The sequence below is a fragment of the Lutra lutra genome, chromosome 6 (assembly GCF_902655055.1).
Source record: "Lutra lutra chromosome 6, mLutLut1.2, whole genome shotgun sequence".
Taxonomy (NCBI): Eukaryota; Metazoa; Chordata; class Mammalia; order Carnivora; family Mustelidae; genus Lutra; species Lutra lutra.
The window spans coordinates 2,629,179-2,638,899 of NC_062283.1; the positions used below are offsets into that span (position 1 = coordinate 2,629,179).

A 9,721-nucleotide genomic window follows, 5' to 3' on the forward strand; every position below is an offset into this window, starting at 1 on the left:
ACAAAGACCCGAAAAAACCTTGCAAGCCAATATCCCTGACGGACATAGATGCAAAAATCTTCAAGAAAACATTCGTAAACTGCACTTAACAGTACATTAAAAGGGAGCAACTGGGTGGTTCAGTGGGTTAAATATCTGCCTTCAGCTCAGGTCATGATCCCAGAGCCCAGAACTGAGCCCCTTGTTGGACTCTCTGTTCTGTGGGGAGTCTGCTCCTCTCTCACTGCTCCTCTCCACCCCTTGTGCTCTCTCCTACTATCTCTCTCAAATAGATAAAAAAAAAATCTAAAATAAATAAATCAAATCTTTAAAAAAAAAATCTAAAAAAAAAAAAAAAACACCCCAAACATTAAAAGGATCATTTAACACAATCAGGTGGGATTTATTCTGGGGAGTGAAGATGGTTCAATATTCACAAATCAAGCAATATGATATACCACAGTAACAAAACAGGGATGAAAATCATATAATCATCTTAATAGATGCAGAAAAAGCATTTGACAAAATTCCACTTCTGTTCATGATAAAAACTCAATAAAGTAGGGTTTAGAAGGAACATGCCTCAGTATAACAAAGACCATATGTGAAAACCTATAGCTAACATACTTAATGGTGAAAAATTGGGAGCTTTCCCCCAAAGACAAGGACGTTCACTCTCACCACTTTTACTTAACATAGTCCTGGAAGTCCTAGCCACAGGAATCAAACAAGAAAATAAAAAAGCATCCAAATTGGTAAGGAAGAAGATAAGCTGTCACTATTGCAGATGACATACTATATAAAAAAAAAAAAACCTAAAGACTCTACCAAAAAAACCCATTATAAATAATAAATGAATTCAGTAAAGTTGCAGGATTCAAAATTAATAAATGGAACACTTAATAAGAAGAAGTAGAAAGAGAAATTAAGAAAAGCAATTCTATTTATAATTGTATTGAAAAGAATAAAATTCCTAGGGATAAACTTAACTGAAAAAGAGAAAGACCTGTACTCTGAAAACTATAAAAAACTGATGAGGCAAATTGAAGAGGACACGAACAAATGGAAAGATATTCCATGCTCACGGAATGGAAGAATTAATATTGTTAGAATGTCCATACTATCCAAAGCAATCTACAGATTCAATTCAATCCCTGTTAAAACACCAACAGCATTTTCTGCAAAACTAGAAAAAATAATCCTAAAATATGTATGGAACCACAAAAGATCCTCAATTTGCCAAAGCAGTCTTGAGAAAGAAGAACAAAACTGAAGGTATCACATTCCCAGATTTCAAGATAATTACAAAGTTGTAGCCATCAAAACAGTATGGCACAAAACAGACATGATCAATGCAACAGAGGAGAGAGCCAAGAAATAAACTCACACTTATACGGTCAATTAACTTATGACAGAGACGAGGATATACAATGGGGAAAAGAGAGTCTGTAGGTGTACATGGGGTTGTGCAAGAAGTTCCACTTGCTCATCTGAGTTGAGAATGAAGCTCCTTAAACCACCTTCTTGTCTAAATTTGAACCCAACTCCACGGGAGGAATGGACAGGAAATGGACAAAATGACCCTGAAGTAGGAGACAGACTCCTGGCACAGGAGGTAAGGCACCGGGAGGCTGGCAGATGCAACTCAAAGACTAGGTGTTCTCACTACACAGTGGGGAATCTCCTAAGCATTCAGTCTATTCCAGGAATATGTTTTAGGCTCAGACTTCCTAGGGTTTACCCTCCTCAGTTTGTGTTCATCCCCTTGAGGCTAGTCCTCCAGGTACATTTGGTTGAGGATGTACTGGAAAGAAAGGAATCCTGGGAAACAGAAGGAGAAAGAGAAAAAAATCAGAAAGTCACCAAGATATGAAGACCTCATGAAGTGGAGACAAAAAGAGGAATGGATTCCAACAAGCAGTCTCCAATTGTCAGTCTCTATTTGTTATATACTGGATTCAGAACAGTGTGGAGCCAAAGGAAACTGAAGGCATGGTCCATGCTCTTTAGAGAACTATCATTTTAATGAGTACCTGTTTTGTACCTAGCCACTGCACTGATCTCTTTGCCCAAATTACCACATTGCATGCTTCCCATACTGTCCATCCTGCCGACCTGCTTGCCTAGTCATGCTTGTCCGGCCAATGTAAATCTATCATCTACCTACTTGAAGTCACTTTCCATCCAAATTCACCCTTCCATCTAAATATGGCCCACACCCTAAACCTCCACTGGCCCCTGACCCTGCTCCTCTCCCCCACACGTCCAAGGCCTTATCCTCCTACCTACCATTAGCCCAGACTCACTTTTCTCCTTTCCCAAATCACCACACCCTTCTTCTTTCCAAATATTTGACCCCAGCTACAGAAATAAATCTCTCCCTCCTATAATCAGATCTCATTATCTTAAAATACTCACAGGATCTAACTCTCTCATGTGATAGCTCTTCACCATCCCAAATAGAGGCATCCTAGGAAGGTGCGGAATTTTCCGCCTCATCTTCTCATGAATCCTGCTACTTATAAATGAATTCCTTTCACACAATCCATCTCTCCTTCTACACAAAGACTACTTCTAGGGCTCCAAATAAAATACAGGATGCCCAGTTTAATTTGAATTTCTAATAAACAATGAATTATTTTTTAGTATATGTAACACCATGTAAAAAAGCTTAAAAATACATTGTTTATCTAAAATTCAAATAGGACTAAGCTCCCCGTATTTTTTTTTTCTTTCTAAATCTGGCAACCCTAGATATCACACACTTTCCTTGGGACTGATGTCGCATCTCATTTTCTAGTGTCTCATCTCAGAAAAAGGTCTCAGACTGACGAAATGTGCCTGTCCAGGGTTGTAGGTCACAATTTCTAACCATTCAACCTTACTCACAATGGTTGTCCTTTAGCCTTCATCTCAATCCCCAAATCCAGATACTCTTTAGAACCAAAGCAAACAGATGGGGATCCCTTACCCAAAGTGAATTCCCAGATGGCAAAAACAGCTGACTCCGAGGGAAAAAGAGGAAAAGTCTGTAAGGATGCTACCAAAATGAGGCCTAAGAAGCAGAGTTCAATGGCAACGACAATAAAACATCAGCCACAAATATTCTGAGGAGTAAGTGGGAATTCCAGCTTGGGACAGGGGTCAATTCTTTTAGCTTCCAAACTCCCATACTATCCCCCGCCTCCACCTGTCCTGCTCATACTTACATACTGTCAAGAGAGGAGGAGCTGAGCTGAGAGAGAACTCAGAGAGAGCCAGGTGAACTCGGGGACAGGATGCTGGAGGACTCAGAGAAGATGAAGAAGGTAGAGAAAATGGAGGAGTTTGAGTTCTGGGATGAGAGGAGTTCAGTAAGGGTGAGATCTCAGTCTGAGCCTTTTGGCTTGCTGGCATTTACCTGGAGGTAAATCTGCCTGGAGGCTTGCATTTCCTAGAGTCTTCCTACTATCCCAACATAAGGTCTGGGTCAGGACCACCCACCTCATAGAAAACCTGGCCTACAATAAAGTAACCACTCCCTACAGTTGTCACTGAGTCCTGCTTACCCTTTGCACCAGAAGAAAGTCAAAGGCTTCCTTCAAAACAGATGTCCCAGACCCTGCTGAATGTCAGCTTGTCAAGGAACATGACAGGTACCCAGTCTAAGGACATATACGTCTGTTTCATCAAGAAGGTGGCCATGAAGTTGAGGGCCAAGACAGAAACTTGAGGTTTCTTGAGTTCTTGGGAGAGACGCAGGTTCTGGTGAAGATGGAATGGATGGAGCCACTATTGGCATAAGACAATATCCCTCTTAGGAATATCCCTCTGCTACTCCTCCCACTCGAGCTCTTTTGAAAGGAGACTTTGGATATGGCCAAATCTCCAGTTGCTTTCTGTCAAGTTGCCCAAAGAAAGTTCTGTCCTCCACATATAATCCACTCCCTCCCTATGTACTAGATCCTGCATACTACCAACTTTATTTCTTGTTACTTCCTTATTCCAAAAGCTGATTCTAGGTTTTCGTTTTGTTTCATTTTAACCTCTTGCCCCTCTTACTCAGTGGATATCATTATTTCTTCATCTTCCCTTGCTGCAAGGGAATTAATTCTTTTTCCGCTATCCATTTACTTAATTATTTGAGGTTCTAGTCCTATGGAAGAAGACAAATACACATATACAACATGTCAGGGGGGAGCATTCTCCATACAACTGTTGTGCTGAAAATAAAGAGACCACTTTATTCAATCCAGTACTTCCTACATTTACCTGACAAAACCATTTATGTGACCTCCCCTCCCTTTCCTTCACCACCATCCCCATGTGATATCCATACTCATCTTCTTCTATTGGAATAGAACTTGCAAGTAGGTGTGGCTATGAGATTAAGGTCTACCCACTGAGATGCAGGTGGGCTGCCTGGCCTGTGGCTTTTTGGAGACTTCCTTTAATAAGAGTTGGCACGTGCCCTTTGCCTTTTCTTGTCTCTTCCTCCATCTTTCTGTCTGAAACCTGAAGGTGATGATTAGAAATCTACCCACCAGATAAGAGATGAGGGTCTATGAACAGGAAGGAACGCAGGTCCCTGCAGACTTTGCGGAGCAAGGCCATCACCACAACCACGGACTGCCTACCTCCTCCTTTAGTAAAGTTTCCTCTGATCCCCCCAAGCAGAAACACCCACTTCCTCCAGTGTTCTTACTGCACTTCACACAGATCTTTCCTCTAATACATCTTACCAAATTAAACTAGTCTCTTATGCACAGAGATTTACCAAATCAAAGCCCATTCTGATTAACAGGCCATAGGTATGCCACTGAGGAGGAACCCGAGCCTAACATTTTGTCACGTGGAAAAGAAAGTCACAAGTGACTGGTGTCACTTGCCTTGGATATGACAAGGAGACTGGCAATTTGCCCCATAGAGTTGCCCCCTCTGAACTCGGCATATATCGATTTCATTTTTAACTATGATTTCTAAAGGTTAAGGAACGAATCTTATTTTCTATTGCCAGTGCCCAGCTAGATTATGGAGTGCAAAGCACATGACTTTTAAAGATAAAATAAGGCTGCTAAGTTAATGTTGCTAGTGAAGAGCAGCAGGGCCACCAAGCCACATGGGCAGAAGCAGCCGTGGCCTCAGGGCCTGCACACCGGCCACAGACAGCACTCCACGGGCCAGCCGGTGGCAGGGGCAGAGAAGCTGGGGTCAGCGAGGCACCCCCAGAACAAGGAACAAGTAGCAGTGGGGCCAGCGGTCACTGGGCCCAAGAGGTGGCCCCGCACAGCTGCTCTCCTCCCCTGGTGACCAGTAGGAGACTTTACAGGAGCCGTCAGTGTGCCACCAAGCTGCTGCTGGACACCATGGGAAACCAGCACCCAGTGAGCCAAGCGGGAGGCATCCACCACGTTTGGGACTCAGCCAACTTGCTCCTCTCTGGTTGCAACCACAGTGTCTACAGGAAGCAGCAGAACAGACACTTCCTTGCTCAGGCCTCCCAAGCCTGAAGGGAGCCAAGGGCATCAGCACACACACATTCAGCGTGCACGGAGGCCAGCACCCCTGTCCAGCCAAATGAACAGACCTGTCAGAATCCCTAAAAGCAAGTTTTATTTGAGCCCAGCTTAGGCTGCCTGCCGGGGAAACACTCGCCACAGGGAAGAAAATGTCCTAGAGAAGGAACAGGTTTTACAGGTCAAGAGCTCAAAGATTCTAGATTGGCATACAGGCAGGAATGAGTTTAAACACAAAGGAATGCCAGGAGTAGGAGCATCCATGGGTACCTCAAGGACAAGCTGGTTTTCCCTTCGGCTACTCATTTACAAAGCAGATGTACAATGTAGGTGTGGAGGGGGTGCACACATTAGGCCCTTGGTTTCAACAAGTTTCTGCCCAGTCATGCTACCTTAGAAAGAAATTTAAAACAGCTTCCCAGGGTACCTGGGTGGCTCAGTGGGTTAAGCCTCTGCTTTCAGGTCAGTTCATGATTTCAGCTTCCTGGGATCGAGCCCCATGTCGGGTTCTCTACTCAGCAGGGAGCCTGCTTCCCCTGCTCTCTCTGCCTACTTGTGATCTCTCTATCTCTCTCTCTCTGTCAAATAAGTAAACAAAATCTTTTAAAAAAAATAAAACGGCTTCCCATGTGTATGAGGTCTTCAGAGAGTTTTTCTCTCATCACACTTCTGTTAAGAGTGGTGTCCTTCAAAGCTCTTACATGCCCCGCTCCCACCCTGGAGGCTCTGGAATCACCCCACACCGCCTGGAGGAGGACACTGTGTGGAGTGTGGTCACTGAGGGATTCAACCACATGAACTGGGAGAAGGCCACGAAGGAGCACAGAAGCATGAAGACCATGTCTGAAGAGTGAGCTCCTTCTCCTTTCCTGAAATTGTAATGACTGGGCCCAGCAGCTCTGCTGTCCTTGCTGCACCTCAGTGGTGCCCATGAAGGGGGCTTGTGAATGTGGACCCAGGCAGCTGGTTCCATTGGCCAGTGGCCATCTTCACCTCTGTGGTTCGTTCCAGATACTCATTTCTTCAGGTAGCTCTTTGTTCCTCCTCAGCTCAGATTTGGATGTAGGCTAATTGACAGCCGTCTTTCTCTTCCCAACTTGTGTGTGACCTGTTAGGAAAATAAATATTTTGAACAGTGAAGCAATGACTGTGGCTTAACAACAACAAAAAGATAAAATGAGAACCTCAAATTTGACACACTTGTTCATTTTCCTCTTGCTTGGGTGTATTTCAGTGAGAAGATCTGAGCTGCTCTAGGAAATCAAGAGATAAAGAACAGCAATGCTGTACTCTTGGAACTGTTGGTCCATCAACTCCGTGATTTTTTAAAATATACTGTTGGTTGTTTCCTTTGGAGTAGATCAAAGAGAAAATACATTTGTGAGAATATAACCCCGCTGAATCAGGATTTTGGTGAGTGACTAATAGAACAAACTGAAAGCCTGATGAATACAGTCCCTGTGGCTAGTTGGAATTCCTTCCTCCAAATCTTAAAAGGGTTTCTGAACAAGACCCAAGCAATGCAGATGTATTTTCATTCCTCTGATCTCAGATTCCTTCTCTGGTTAAAGGATCGATTCCCCTTAGTATCTGAGAACGCAGCCTCCCCTATCTCCTGAGTGGCCTCAGATAACCCTTTCCTGAATCTTCAACCTCTCTATTGGTATTTTTCCTTTAGCAACATATTCAACTCTCTTTCACCCTGAAGCTGTAGGACCTATTCTCTCTAGACATCCTATGTTCTACAGTATAGAGGGCCTTCCATTGTTCATTCTTATAGCCAAGATTCTGGAAAGAATACAGCTTGTGTCCCCTTCTTCCCTTTCCATCACACTCCACAGAAACTGCCCCTATTAAAGATGAAAAACTTGATTCCTAAACTCCACAGATCCTCTTCAGAGAGGGAGTATAAGATGGTGGTAACAAGCACAGACTCAGAAAGTCAGACTGCCAGGGTTTAAATCCCCATTCTGCCACTTACCAGCAGCGTGATCTTGCACAAAACACTTCACTTCCTTCTACTTCATTTCCCTCATCCGTAAGATGGGGTTGTTGTGAGGATTAAACAGCAAAGGGTTCTTGGATGATTGAGTTAGTACATATAAGGAGCTTATAACATGCCTAGAACATAGAAATTCCCAACTGACCTCTATAATATATGACACTGCTATCATCAACCTTTTACTTGAAACTCTCCTCCCTTGGTTGTCCTGGCCCATTTTTGTTTGTTCATTTTCCTCATAATTTGCTGGCTGCTCCTTCTTATTCTTTATCCTTGTCTCCATGTTTCCTGTTTTGTTTCTCTCTATATTTTAAAATAAACTCATCTTCTGAATAAATACATAATAAAAATTAAAACTTTCTAAATAATTTTAAGTCTGGAGATAATTCAGCTATCTTATGAATGGCTTCCATTTCCTACAAGGTCCATTAATTGAAATCACATCCAAGTATCTCTTTTTTCCCATCTTCCATTCCAGTCCCATCTTCAATTCATTGCATCTATTCTTTTAAGCTTCATCTCATATTCCATCACCTCCAGAGTGTTTTCTGAACTTTTCCCAAATGAATTCTTAGTTATGCACTCCTTCTCTATGCTCCCAGACTATAATATGTAACTTCTACCTCTATGATGCCACTCATGGCACCTGCTGTCTCCATGCTAGGGTGTGAGCCATTAGAGGAATGAGTCTGAGTCTTACCTATCTTTAAATTCCTAATATCCAATATGGATTCTCACGAACTGGCAGTGCTCCATAAATATTTGTTGAGTGAATGAAGCAATAAATAAAATGAGCACTCTGTCTGGGCAATGTCTCTTGAAAGAAAGGGCTGAAGATTTCACTACCTACTGAGACCTTCCTACATACTGTGCAGGGATCAGAACCATACACTTGACTCTTATCCCAGTACTTTCCCACAATACACTCACCATTACTGAGGTAGCCATACAAGTATATTGGTTGCAAGCACAGGTTCTGGTATCAGACTGTTCATCTTTGAGCTTCACCAGTTAGTAAATGGGTGATCTTGGGCAAGTCATTTAATCTCTGTATACACCAGTTCCCTCCTTAAACATAATACATATCAGAATTTGTCTTACAAGGTAATGAGATAACATACGTAAAGTGTTTAGAACAGGGTCTGGAACATACCACATATACAATTTAAAAGTTATTATTTCAAATATTAAGACGACTCTGAATAGAGTGCTTTGGCTTTACTTCGCTTTCGTTAAAAAACAAATATGAAACTGTGGGGCGCCTGGGTGGCTCAGAACGTTAAGAGACCCACTACTGATTTCCTCTCAGGTCATGATCTCAGGGTCCTTAGATCAAACACCCCTTACCCCCCCCCCCCATGTTGGGCTCCCTCTCAGTGAGAGACTGCTTGAGACTGTCTCCCTCTGCCCCTTTCCCTTCTTGCACGCTAAATAAATATCTTTTAAAAATATATGAATCTAAAATAAACTGCAGCTCCCCTGGAGAATTCCATAATTAGAAACATGATTGGCTAACCATGAAGGCGTGACTGGTGAAACCCTGATCATGTTCTCACGGCTCCCATCCCCAGTACTTGGCTCACAATCGAAGTCCCTGGCTGCATTTCCGAGGCTTTGGTCCTTTACTTTCTTAGTATTCATGCTTCCTCTTCGCTGTCTGAAGGCTTTTTTACAAACTTTTGTTCACTGAACAACTGAGCAGGGAAAACAGATCTCACAGATACTTGACTCTGAAAGGAATTCCATTTCTGCTCCAACCCAAACAGTGATTACTCTTCGTGGATTCCCGCCCAGAATCGGGACTGGGGACCCTCGCGGTGTCACGGCAGTCGTAGCCTCCGCGGCAGCTGCCTCCACCTACACACGGCCACCACTACCCCGGGTAAAGCATCTCATCAGTCTCGCGGACCACATCGTGACCGAGCGCTTCCGCTGCGCTTCGGGATCCTCCACTTGCCCCGGATCCTTCGGGGTGTTTCTCTCAGGGTCGGCACTCGTCTTCGTGACGCGACTTCTGGCTCTCGTCCTCCTTTAACTGCTTTGAGGAAAAAGCAGAGAAGTCAGACACTGTCATATAAACAACGTTGTTTCTTCTTAGACCAAGTGCCAGTGGAGTCCACCCCTCAGCCCAGGACTCCGCGGACTTCCTCGCCCCCTACCCGCTCCGTCCCGTCCCGCCCCGCCCCGCCCCGCAACGCCGAAGGCCAGCAGCGCAGGCGCCCCAGGGCCCCGCCCCGTCACAGGG

General features: G+C 43.8%; 1 long non-coding RNA gene across 1 annotated transcript; it reads right to left on the minus strand.

The window, feature by feature from the left end:
* Positions 1-4,900: 4,900 nt before the first annotated feature.
* On the minus strand, positions 4,901-9,641 carry LOC125102080 (uncharacterized). The gene is made up of 4 exons (XR_007128016.1): positions 8,407-9,641; positions 7,456-7,595; positions 6,675-6,823; positions 4,901-6,582 (listed from the first exon to the last, which is right to left on the minus strand). It is a non-coding gene; the product is annotated as an uncharacterized LOC125102080 (long non-coding RNA).
* Positions 9,642-9,721: the final 80 nt, after the last annotated feature.